A 12,113-nucleotide genomic window follows, 5' to 3' on the forward strand; every position below is an offset into this window, starting at 1 on the left:
TTGTATAGTAAAAGTCTGAAGCATGTATTCCTACTGCTATCTACTATCTTGCAATTCAATTTTACATTGCTTATGAATCATAAATTTACATATATAGTAAGCTTATGTGAGACTTACTTTTATGCTATAGGACAACTTAATTTACCAAGTGTTCCTCATTCTCTAACCCACCGTGACCGCTTCTTCCCTTTCCAATGTCAGAAATAAGAATGTTATAGCATTGTTAAGTTTAATCATCCAATGAGGTTTCTAATTATACCCAATGGTATTTTACCCAAGGGATGGTACAATAGAATACAAAAGACATGCTTACTTTCTGCACATGGAAACTATGTGGTGGAAGTGTAAATCAGATTACCTCACCATTTGAGTGCATTATCTCCAAACAATTAATACGGTTTATCAATATTTATATTACAATTAAATTTTTGTATCTATCTATGGAAGCCTAATTAATTTTCATGTATTTTTTTATAACAAAACACATTGATTCACTTAGACATCCGCACATACTTGTGTTTTCCATTGATCCAAGTCACTTTCATGGCTGTAGCGTGTTCCAATATATTTACATGTGTTTCAATTGTTATATGAAAGAAAACTCTTAGAGAAAAGGTTAATATGTGGATCACACCATACATAATTTGTTTATATTACATACATGTAAATATGAAGCGAAATCTAAAGTGACAAAAGTAAAAAATGTAATACAACTAGCCCGTGCGAATGCACGGGTTGACGACTAGTATTAGAAATATCTCAAATATTAACACTAAAAGAGTAAAGGTGGTACTAAACTCATGTTTAATCTAAGAAAAATGTCTTCCCGTTTTATAAGCAAAAAGATCATGATTCAAACACTACATGAGTTCTAAGCTTATCATTTCAATATAAGAAAATAGAGAAGGACCGTACTTTGAAAATTGAATGAACAACTATGTTGAAAATCTTAGATGCATGAGCAACTATCTCCGAAAATAGTTCTATCAATCCACGTGAAGTCTAAACCTCTAAGTAAATAGCATTAATCTATCCGAAGTACAGTGGCTAAAACTGCAGTTTATTAATTATCAATGATCATTTTCTGCACAAAAATTCGCAAAACAAAGAACATATGTACGATAGTGTTACCCGGATTGTGGACCTTAGTATTTGAAGATCAGAAGATGTAGAACGGTTTCCGTTTTTTGTGCTAAAATTCAGAAATATGCAATGTGAACTCTGAAACAAACCGGCATGTAGCAGACATATCTTCGGCATTCACGTGGGGATTAGGGATTGTGGACTAGCAGCTACACCAGCTACATCCATCTAACGAGGAGACAAGAGGGGGAGGATGGCGAAGACGGCGGGGAGAGCAATCGGATTGGCCGGTCGGCGGAACGATCGACATGGGCGTATACTACATGCCGCAGGCGTCGTGCCCGTTTCGCTGAGCTCTGCTTTTCTTTCCTCCGCTCAAAGAAAGAAAAGGTGACCTTGTCGCCAGGAGTTTCCCACACCGCCGCCCTCCGGCGGCTCCCCTCCGCCGGCGGCCTCGGTCGTCGGTGGTGAGGGGGGTCACCAGATCCACGCGTGTGGATCGGTTTTTACTCTAGTAGTTTAGATTTTTAGTTTGTTCACCGTCTTTGCTTCGGCGAGGTGATGGCGGCGCTGAATAAAGTTTCTTCAGATCTTACTCTGATGAGGCGATCGGTCCTATGTTTGGGGATGGATTTGGAAATCAGTCTGTTCAAGCAAGGATGGCGTGGCGGCGGCGACATCCTGATGGTGGACCCGTGTCCTCGGGCTCCGCTGTTGCGACAGGCATTTGCTCCAGTGCCGGCGCAGAGCTTGGGAGGTAGTCCAGGAGCGGATGCAGATTGTGATCTGCATCGACGGCATCTGCAAGATGGTGGATCATGTGCTTGGTTCGTGGATCGTGGGTGGCAGGTGTGATTTCTCCTCCGGCGTCTTAGTCGTGTGGGGGTGCCCGATCTAGAGTTTGATGGCATGTCCAGAGTGCTTCCCCGGTCTGATTCGTTCAACAGTAATGGTTTCACTTTTGGTGAGCCACCTTGGAGGTCTGCAAAGCTGCATATCAGCGATGGAGCCGCTTCGACCTCGGGTGTGAAGGTGATTCGTCATTGTTGTCCTTTGGTGGCTGTTATGGTGGTTCCAGAGGCAGATGATGGGCGTTGGTGTCAAGTTCAAAGGTTTCTTCGGTCTTGATTGTAATTTTACTTCTTGATTGTTGTTTCTTTGTGCAAAGGCTAGCGATTTGTTGTCTTTTCAGTTTTGCCAGGTCGGTTTGTACGTGCCTTGTACTATGATCCTTATGATATAATGAGACACGTATTGGCATGTAAAAAAAAGAGCTCCTGGCTGGACTAATGGGCTTTTTTTTATCTAATTAAGGTCGTCCAGTTCGGCCTGCCCTGTGCGGTCGGCCAGTTCGGCCTGCCCCATCTACGGGCTACTAGAAGCCAATGCGACGTTTTTCATGATACTGTTCTTGCAATGACAAAATAAAAAAGGCTCATAGTTTTCTTCTTTTTAATAGAACCTACCTAATTAAAATGTCACATTCTCTATGCACAAAACATATTTTGGTAAGCAGACATCCTAAATTTGTTATACTAGAGATCTGTGGTGTGCAAATTATTTTTATTTTCGCCCCGGTAATATGTACTGTAAATGGAGCAAAGAAAACTGTAGGCCAAATTATTATTATTATTTGAATTTTTATTGGTCAAACTATATCAGTCTATCATCACCCGGATTCCCATAATAATTATAGATCATGTGTTCCCAGGTTGGTATGATGGCTTAGAATTTTCCTACAGTTTTAAATTATGTCCCGGTTAAAGACGCTTAATTATCAACCAAAATAAAGTTCCATATCTCTTTCAGGTATAACAAACGCACATGAATAGAAAAAACCTTGGTTTCATATACTTCGGTTACATGCCATACATAAAAAATTTATGTAGGGGAAGGAAAATACAAGGACGGTAGAATTCTAAAGTTCAAATGACAAAGTGTTATATTCATAATAACATTTTTCGTTCACGCTGGCATGATATAGTTCAGCCTATTGAAGAATTACCTACAACTGTAGAGCTATTGTTTTAGTAGCAGATTGTTCTATTAATTATTATACATGAACATGATGTAAAAGGAATATTCTGCTTTTATGCAACAAGGATTAGAATCATACAAATAACATGCCGAGTTAATGACACACTAAATGTGTGCATACCGCATTTTACATTATTATATTCCAGCTAATCTAGAAATTACGAAACATGAATGTGAAGGTGGTCGAAAGTACATTGACCCTGAGGCGTAATGAATTTTGAGTGTTTTCTATTTTCTCCAATCTAGAAATTTCACAAGGAAGAAATGTTATAGAGACAAATTTAATATTTTTGTCCTTTATAATGTCTAGCCCGTACAAGTTGGATGGCTTGACGACTAGTGTGCTTAGGTTGGTCATAGTGGGGAGTAACTTGCATATGTTACTAGTCTATGTTACTACCTCTATAGTGCATAGTATTATACACTAGTATCATAGGTGGTCTCATTTATTGCCATGCATGACACATAGTAGCATCACATTTATTATGTTACGGTATCTACCTATGTTACTATAACCATCTCTCTCTTCTTTAATTACCTGCCACATAAGCATATTTACGAGTCCCAAGTGTACGATATTACTTATGTTACCCCAACTATGGCCAGCCTTAATTAGTTGCTACGTAGTACTTACTGCCACACCGGCCATTAGCATGTCGCTTCCAAAAGGTCGCAGCTATTCTAACGGTTGCACCTCTTCCAATCAACGTTACTGTTCATACATTGCAGCCTTTCAAGTGCAACCACGTGCATGCATCTAGCGGCCGTTGGGCTAATTAGCAGCACTAATTAGGTTCCTTAATTAATCACATAAGGTCAAATAATTAGCCCCTATCTTTTTTCTTTATTAACACATGTGATGTTTGAAGAGGATATGTACCAGGACATGCATGAACGACATGCATGCATTGCACTCTTATATGTACCTTTATGCATACATATATACACCACCATTATGAGAGAAGAGGATATTCAACCCCATATATAATTCAAAATCTTTTACGTCTAGTAATCATCAGGCAAGACAACTTAATATTAGAATTATTCTGGTAAATTACATGCTCCTTCAGGTTGTGTTGAGCTTGATGGTTGCACTTCAGGCTGCGAACCTCGAGCAGCAGTGGCGCCCAAGATACATGCTCCTTCTACTGCAGGTTGATCCTGCATTGAGGTTGACAGTCGAGCTTCAGGCTGCAAATCACAAGCGACATCTGTGGCCAGAATACCTGCTGGTTCTGCTTCTGCTGGTGGATGACGCAAAGTTGCTCAGCTTTGTTGGGCAGGTAGACTCGTACGCTGTTCCACAGGCATTGAGGCTGGTTGTTGTATAGCATGAGGTGCCACAGTGCCAGATAACTCTACTCCTAGATGTGGATCTAGTGAAGGTACTACACTTTGATGGACAGACGTACTCTGCAGACCAGGCACAAAGGGAACGCCCCACATTGAGGTTGATGATGATTGCATTTCAAGCGGCAAAACCTGAGCTGATGTGACACCCAGGGTACCTGCTCGCTCTGCCTCTACTGGCTGATCCTGCATTGCTGCCTCGGGACCCATGATACATGCTCGTTTTTCTGTAGGTTGATCTTGCATTGAGGTTGAATGTTGCACTTCAGGCTGCAAATCGCAAGATTTGTTCAGGAGACATACTTGATAGATACTAAATTGAAAAGTTGCTAAACTTTGTTGGGTGGGTACACTCACACTTCATTCCACACGCATACTTGATTGGCAAGTCTGAGTTTCAAATTTAGTAGACATTGGTAAGGTAGCTGGGCTAATTGGTGACTCCAAGTGGACTTGATCTGTATCAACAGCGTCATCATTATTTGCATTAAGTCCCATAGCAGGAGAATCTGCTCCTTCCAGCAACATACTTGGATTAGCAATATTGTCTGCCTCAACATGTTGAAGATTCCTGACATAAAATTAAAGGTGCTTGTGATCAGTTCACTAGCATCACTAAACTATACACAATGACCATGAACACATAAATAAATCAAGTACGATGATACAAGGAATCACGAAAAGCAAAGCAGGACACACTAGAATGACTGGAATGACCACTATGTGCCAAGTTTTGAAATGTGAAAAATAAACGGTGTCAGCTGGCATAAATTTGAAAGTGCTTTTCAACAAGCGAATGGCATAAATGCTCAAACCAATATAATCGACAACATATATAACTCCCGATGCCTACGACACAACAGACAAACAAGGCTGGAAAAATGATGGTTTACTGCATACACAATCTGGACAACCCAAACACATGGTAGCGCATATTCATTTCTTTTTGGGTCCATACACATGCCATCATTCCACACACATGACACACTATCACCAAGGTGAAACTATGGCATGGTGCAAGAGGCAGAAATTTATGCCGGCGAGGCAGGATTTTCAGGTGTTGTTAACTTACCATTTAGTTTGTTTTCCATCTTATCTATAGCCATTTTGTTAGGCGCACCTAGCTTTATCTTAAGACGATGGGGAGGTTACATTTCAATTATGCAAGTATAAATTTATCACCAGGAACGGGCTGTAAATGGCATTATGTACAAGCTCGTGCACGTTAAAAGAATTTATCACCAGGAACTGGTTGTAGATGGCATTGTGCAAACGCTGATCTTGTAAGTCAATAAATTGACTATACAAGCCTGATTAGTTCTGGAAATTATGAAGGATCAAAAATCTTATCCTTGTGACTTGTGTGTTGTGATCATACTTTTCCAAATAGAATCTTGAATTAGAAATCTGTGTGATGGAAACATCCTTGTGCATTCTTGTTCTATCATTGTTTGTTGAGAACTAGCAGAGTGGCCCGCTCGATGCGCGGGCTAGATTTTTATAAAGTTGAGAACATTGTAATTTGTTTTTCCTAAAGGAAAATTTTGAACCAAATGTGATCGTATTAAAAAATATGAGTTTTTTGCTAACATAGTTTTGCCTTAGGTATGTTTGGTATTCTGATTGGTATATAAGTATATATCTTATGAATTAAGTATGCATGTATCTGTTTGTCATGCATGCTATACTGACTTTTCGTAATTTGCTCTATTTTGCAATTTGTATGCGTATCATTTTCTTGCATTTTTACCTTGATAGTTTTTCTAAGTTTTTTTATTTAAACAAAGATAGGGATATTTATATTTGCTAATGTTTTGTAAGATTTACATATTAATATGTTCGTCGTAGATGTGTGTACATGTAATATTCGCAAATTATGTCGGCCCTGTTCTATCATTTTGAGAAGCCAAAATAACTAACATAACCTATTTTAGGGATTTTAAGAAAGAGTAAAAGAAGATATGAAAATTTTAACATGTGAGACAATGAATATATTAGTAAACATAGGAAGAGACCATTCCTAAATGAAAACTAAACATTGTAATATATTTAATTACTTGAATTTCTATTCAAGATTAATAGAATAAAAATAAAGTTAATATTAGCTTAGCCGAATAAATCTAAATTATCTGCTCATCGAAAATAATACATATGCAATATGGACCATGCCAACAAAGCCATATTCAAATTTTATCAAGCCTTTTATGTAAGGGCATTCAAATGGCATGTTGGTATGTACATCTTCGTAGATTGCTTATCTGTATGTTGTTGGTAATATTAGGAGTGCAAGCACAATGAGATGTTCATTTTCCAGTATTCTGGAGGCAAACAATCAAGATTCCGGAAAAGGATAACTCACTTACAAAACACATGTAGTCTGGATAAGCAAACATAGGAAACAAAAAACTACTGGAAGTTGTAAATAATATGAAGGGGCAACACCCCATGATTAACCTTTAGATGCAAGTTCTCACCATGATTCATTTGGGTGCTCCAAATCAACCAATAGGGCACATAGAGTACATAGCAGAACTAAAAACCAACAAATATGCTCTTGATTTTTTTTATCAAGGAAATGAGCTCTCTAGCTCCAGTTCCATCAGATCTTGAAACCTCACTCATCAACTCAAGTCACCATGGCACAAGCGAAAGCGGACTTATTTATTGGCGGCATCACACCATTATGCATACATGAAGCAATACTATGGAAACTTTATCTTTCGATGATTACTCCGTGATCCATCGATGTTTCACTTTATCTTCCTATGTCACTTGATCCTGCTCCATATAGCATGAGCCACCATAGTTTGCCGCCATTTGCAACGGAATAAGCCAAGGTTAATCATAATAAATATTTGTGGAACCAATCAACTTTATGTCTGGTAAGTCCATCATTAATTACTCAAGCGGGAACCTATATTTTTTTTGCTCATGCTCATTCTCCTTTCATCTCATTTTTTAGGTATCATGTGGTAGAAAACAATAGTTTTCCCTCGAAAAAGGATTTTTTTTTTACCTATGATTACACCTTTATTTGTTTTGTCTATGAATGGGAAGTTCATGTTGGTGCGTAAACATGTGATTCGAGTAGGCATTGCATATCAACCTTTTCCCATGTGCCCTCTTAACTAAAAACTGAAAGCAAGGCATGTACATGCAAGGAGAAGATAGAATGATGTGAGTCATGGATGAGTTTAGAATAGATCAAGCATATGCTTCAACTTGTGATCGTTGCTAACACTACGTAATTTGCCTTTCAACCCCCATGGGGCCGAACTGTGTATTGCATCATTCTTTGCTTGGAAAATACTTTCGCATTGAATATGTCATTGAATATGTCACAAGAATAAAGGATGCAGGCTTAATTAGTCAGATCTTCTTAATTGGTTTTGGACTTGTCACAGCCGACTCCAGTTTAGCTTCTTGAGCGCGTACTTTTAGTTTGGTCGTTCTGCTCGACGGAACAAACATGTAGCTTTTAATAGGCAATAGGGCCCAAGGAATAATGAAACATGATGCCTGCTTACTTTTTTCCATGGGTCCATATTTCATGGGAGAATACATGCATGCATATACATCATGGTATCAGCCCACGTAGTACCTAGTTTCTTTTGCCATCACGTCCTAGTCCCATGCTCTCTATTTTTTTTCATTGCATGGAGACCCACACTAACTATTTTGGAGGTAAGAGACCCACACTAATTACCAGCACATCCTAGTACAACGATGTTTTATTTTTCCATGTAGTTCCATGCTAGTTTTTTTCTTTTGAGGAAAGGGTCCATGCTAGCTGTTTCTAGGGAGAGTCCTATGTTTCTTGTTTTTTTCTATCGTATGGGAATGTCACGCTATTGTTTTTTCTATCGTATGGTCAAAGGTCCACACTGTTTTTTTTTTTTGAGAGAGAACAATTCAGAGCTAGTTGTTCCCACGCCAGTTCTCTTTATCGTAGGCAAACTTGAGTGAAACATTTTCTTTTATAACGAAATTGGTTGGTAATTTTCCACTTAAAACAAATTTAACTGCTCTCGTATTTTAGTCCATAAATTAAATCGTCGGATGTCTCTAATTTTTATGTGATTTTCTAGCCTATTTATCTTTTTTTTGGAGTGCTCTGCGTGCCTTTGCTAACTTGCGGGCCTCGATGCTAGTCACACGCTTAGTCGATGCTGGTTCCTAACATGTACATGGCTCGTAGACATAGTACACTCTGGTGGTGCTATTGGTTGTCGTGCCTCATAGGACGGAAGATATTGTTAGCACGCCGACCACGAAAGCGTCCATGACATGAGGCATCTGTGATTTTTAATTTATCTTCCGATGCCTTATGTATGTGGGTGTATTGATAGAAGTAGATTTGCCGAAGAAGTCGAGCACCATCTGTTGATGAAATTTTTTTATGTGGGAAAATGTTGATGAAAACTTGGGACAGTCAATCACCGATGGATCTTTGTTTCATTCTTTTCTTGTGGAGTCGATCACGTATGCGAGATCACTGTCCAAACAATTCTGCATGCGGGAATATTTGGAAGAGGTAAATCGTTGTTATGTTGGCTATTTTCTCCAGGTGAGATATCTTTTTTATTTGACGTACATGCATGTTAAAAAAAAATCTGCATGCATGCAAAATATTCCCTCCACTCCTAAATATATGTCTTCTTACAGATTTCAATATAGACTACATACGGATGTATATAGACGTAATTTAGAGTGTAGATTCACTCATTTCGTTTCATATGTAGTCCATATCGTACTCTCTAAAAAGATTAATATTTAGGAATGGATGGAGTATATATATAGAAGAGGTAGCTAACGTGGAAGTTGGTTTCTTTTTTAGGTGACAGATCTTTTTTTCCTTGACGGCCATGCATGAGGTTTATTTTTGGGTGACGTGCATGCATGGGCTAAGCTGGCCAAATTGGTCACGATTTTTTAGGTTAGAGGTTAGTTTTTTCTAGGTTCATGGATGAGTAAACGTGACCAGGATGGTTTTTTTAGGTGGAATATTTTTTTCCTTTACCTACTCTTTTTTTCTGGAGTGCATCACGTGACTTATTTTATAGATTAGCGGTTGTTTATTTACGTGCATGCAATAGTATACGTGGCCAAGTTGGTTCCTTTTTTGGTGGGTCTTTTTTTCTTCGACGTGCATGCATGTGAGAGATGTAATCATGGGCATGGATGTATAAGCGTGTGAACTTGGTTTGGACCCACCATATTATGGTACGCAGATCAAACGGTTAAAGATTAAAAATAATAGGTTATCTATCAGATTCAGGGTCAATATTTTCAGATTAACATGGAATTTTTTAGCATAATTCTCTTTCTTCTGTTTAACCCGTCAAGTACATTTTATATATAATAATAATAATAATAATAATAATAATAATAATAATAATAATAATAATAATAATAATAATAGATGACAACTGTATAGTATCAAGCTGGGAGATACCGTAGGAAATTGCAAACATATAATAATTTCGTGGCCAGTTCAAGTTCCTTGAGGGAAAATCAGATAAAATAAAAACAAATTCCTTTACTAATTTCTAGTGCCCCAGTGCCTGCCTATCAGCTAGAGTTGCCAGGTGCATAATTCCTTTTACTAAATCTAACATCTTCAAATTACACAAATCATATCTAAATATCTATCCATCATGTTGTTAAAGTGTAATGACTGCACATTGTAGCCGTTCCTTCTGTTGAAGTTGTAACCTCCAGATAGTACTGTAGTTGTTAGGGGAGGATTTATGTTTCCAGTGGAAATGCACAAGACATGAGATCTCATCTAAGGCAGCAAGCGGCTCCTCTCGTGCGATCCGAAGGAGGCAGCTAGGGCGGTGACCCCAGGCCGTGCGGCGGTGGCCGAAGCACCATAGCTGGCGGAGTGGCGGCCCTGAGATGGACGGCGGCGATGGCAGCGCCCCATCCGGCGGGGTGGGCTGTTCTGGTCGGAGATGGTGACGGTGGTGACTAGGGATCCAACGCCCCGATCGGATCCGCCGCGTGGAGGCCTTCGGCCGACCGGCGGCGCGTGGAGGGGCCGGTTAGGAGATGCCGGATCTCCACTGGAGTACCGATGGCGACGTACGTCTTCGTGGCGAGGTTCCGCTCGGTTCCAGCCAGTCGCAAGATCAGGACGACGTGGCTTCCGGTGAAATTCGCGCCTGATTGCGGTCTTGGCGGACGATGGCGGTGTCTCGGACATCATTCCCTTCCCGAGGCATTGTTGGTGCAGGTCACGTCAACCTGGTCGGGAAGTTCCGGGGGAAACTCTAGATTTGGGTCTACCGGATCGGACAATGACGGTGCCTTCAGTGTCGTTCTTCCTCCTGGGGGCATCGTTTTGGACCAAGTGCTGGTTGGAGGCGACAAGAGGAGGAGCGGTGTTTCATCTTGCCCATTGATGACGACGGATCTCGTTGGCGTGGCGCAATGGAGACTCGGCGCCCGATGCGCGGAGATGAACTCGCGCAGGAGGGTGACGTTGTCTGGCGTCGTGTTGGCGTCGGCGGCAGCTAGACCGGGCAAGGTAGATGCAGCAGTACAACTATGAAGATGGATTGGTGGCAGGTGGCTGCGGCAGCCTCATACCCGGCAGACGTCCTGGTTGAGGAGCACGCCGAACTGGTGGGTGCCCATACCCGGCAGGCGTCCCGGTTGGGACCTCAGGTCTTAGATATTAGGTTTGGCTGTAAGGTCTGTTTGGTATTAGGCTCAGACTATCAGCGCCCTTTCATCAAATAGATAAGAATAGCGATAGATGTTGCGTAGATGGTGGATTTGGTCTTACCGTTGTATGACTTTGTAAGGTCTTGTGTCAATAATTAATAAAATGGTTGTATGCATCATCCAGATGCAGAGGACGGGTCCTTCCTCCTTTTCTAAGAAAAAAAATGAGAAATAAAGAGACCTCAACGTTGCTGTTACATGGCAAAAGCGGACTAAATAAAACTACATAAAAACTACTTGTAGGATGCCATTTGTGTTTCACTGGTTTGGTTTGTTGGCATTGGCGCTGACCAGTCCTTTATCTGCCTCGTATGGTTAGTGTTGACAGGCTGCTACTGAGTAGGTCTGCCTCTTACGGTTAATGTTGACTAGTTGTTATCATGTATGTATGCCTCCTATGGTTGCTGTTCATTAGTTTGTTCAAAAGTAGCTCTGCCTCTGTTAGGTTGCTCCCAAGCGTCTATTTATATTCTAAGGTTGACTATGCGGATGCACAAAAATCAAGCAAAAGAATCCCAGTTCACATCAACTGTTAGTCATCGGCGAACCAGAAGAAGGCGGGCGCGCGTCTTCACAAACCGACGGGGCGCCCTCTTCGCGATCAAGCACCAAGAAGCACAAGATGATGGCTCACATCACCGGCATCCTCTTTGGCGGCGGCATGTATGCTGCTCTTCTTGGTGTCACCAGCCGTAGGTGACACCGCGGTGGGCGAGGTCGGAGGCACGGCAATGGTTGTGTTAGTCGGCTCTTCTTCGACGTGTTCATGAGATTGCCATGGTCTGTTTGTTGCTGTGAAGTCGGAGCTACAGTGGCGAGGCCCCTGTGACACTAGTGCAGAACCGGGCAATAGCACCGGTTCGTAAGGCCCTTTAGTGCCGGTTCCATAACCGGCACTAAAGTGTGGGCAC

The sequence above is a fragment of the Triticum dicoccoides genome, chromosome 6B, assembly GCF_002162155.2.
Source record: "Triticum dicoccoides isolate Atlit2015 ecotype Zavitan chromosome 6B, WEW_v2.0, whole genome shotgun sequence".
NCBI lineage: Eukaryota > Viridiplantae > Streptophyta > Magnoliopsida > Poales > Poaceae > Triticum > Triticum dicoccoides.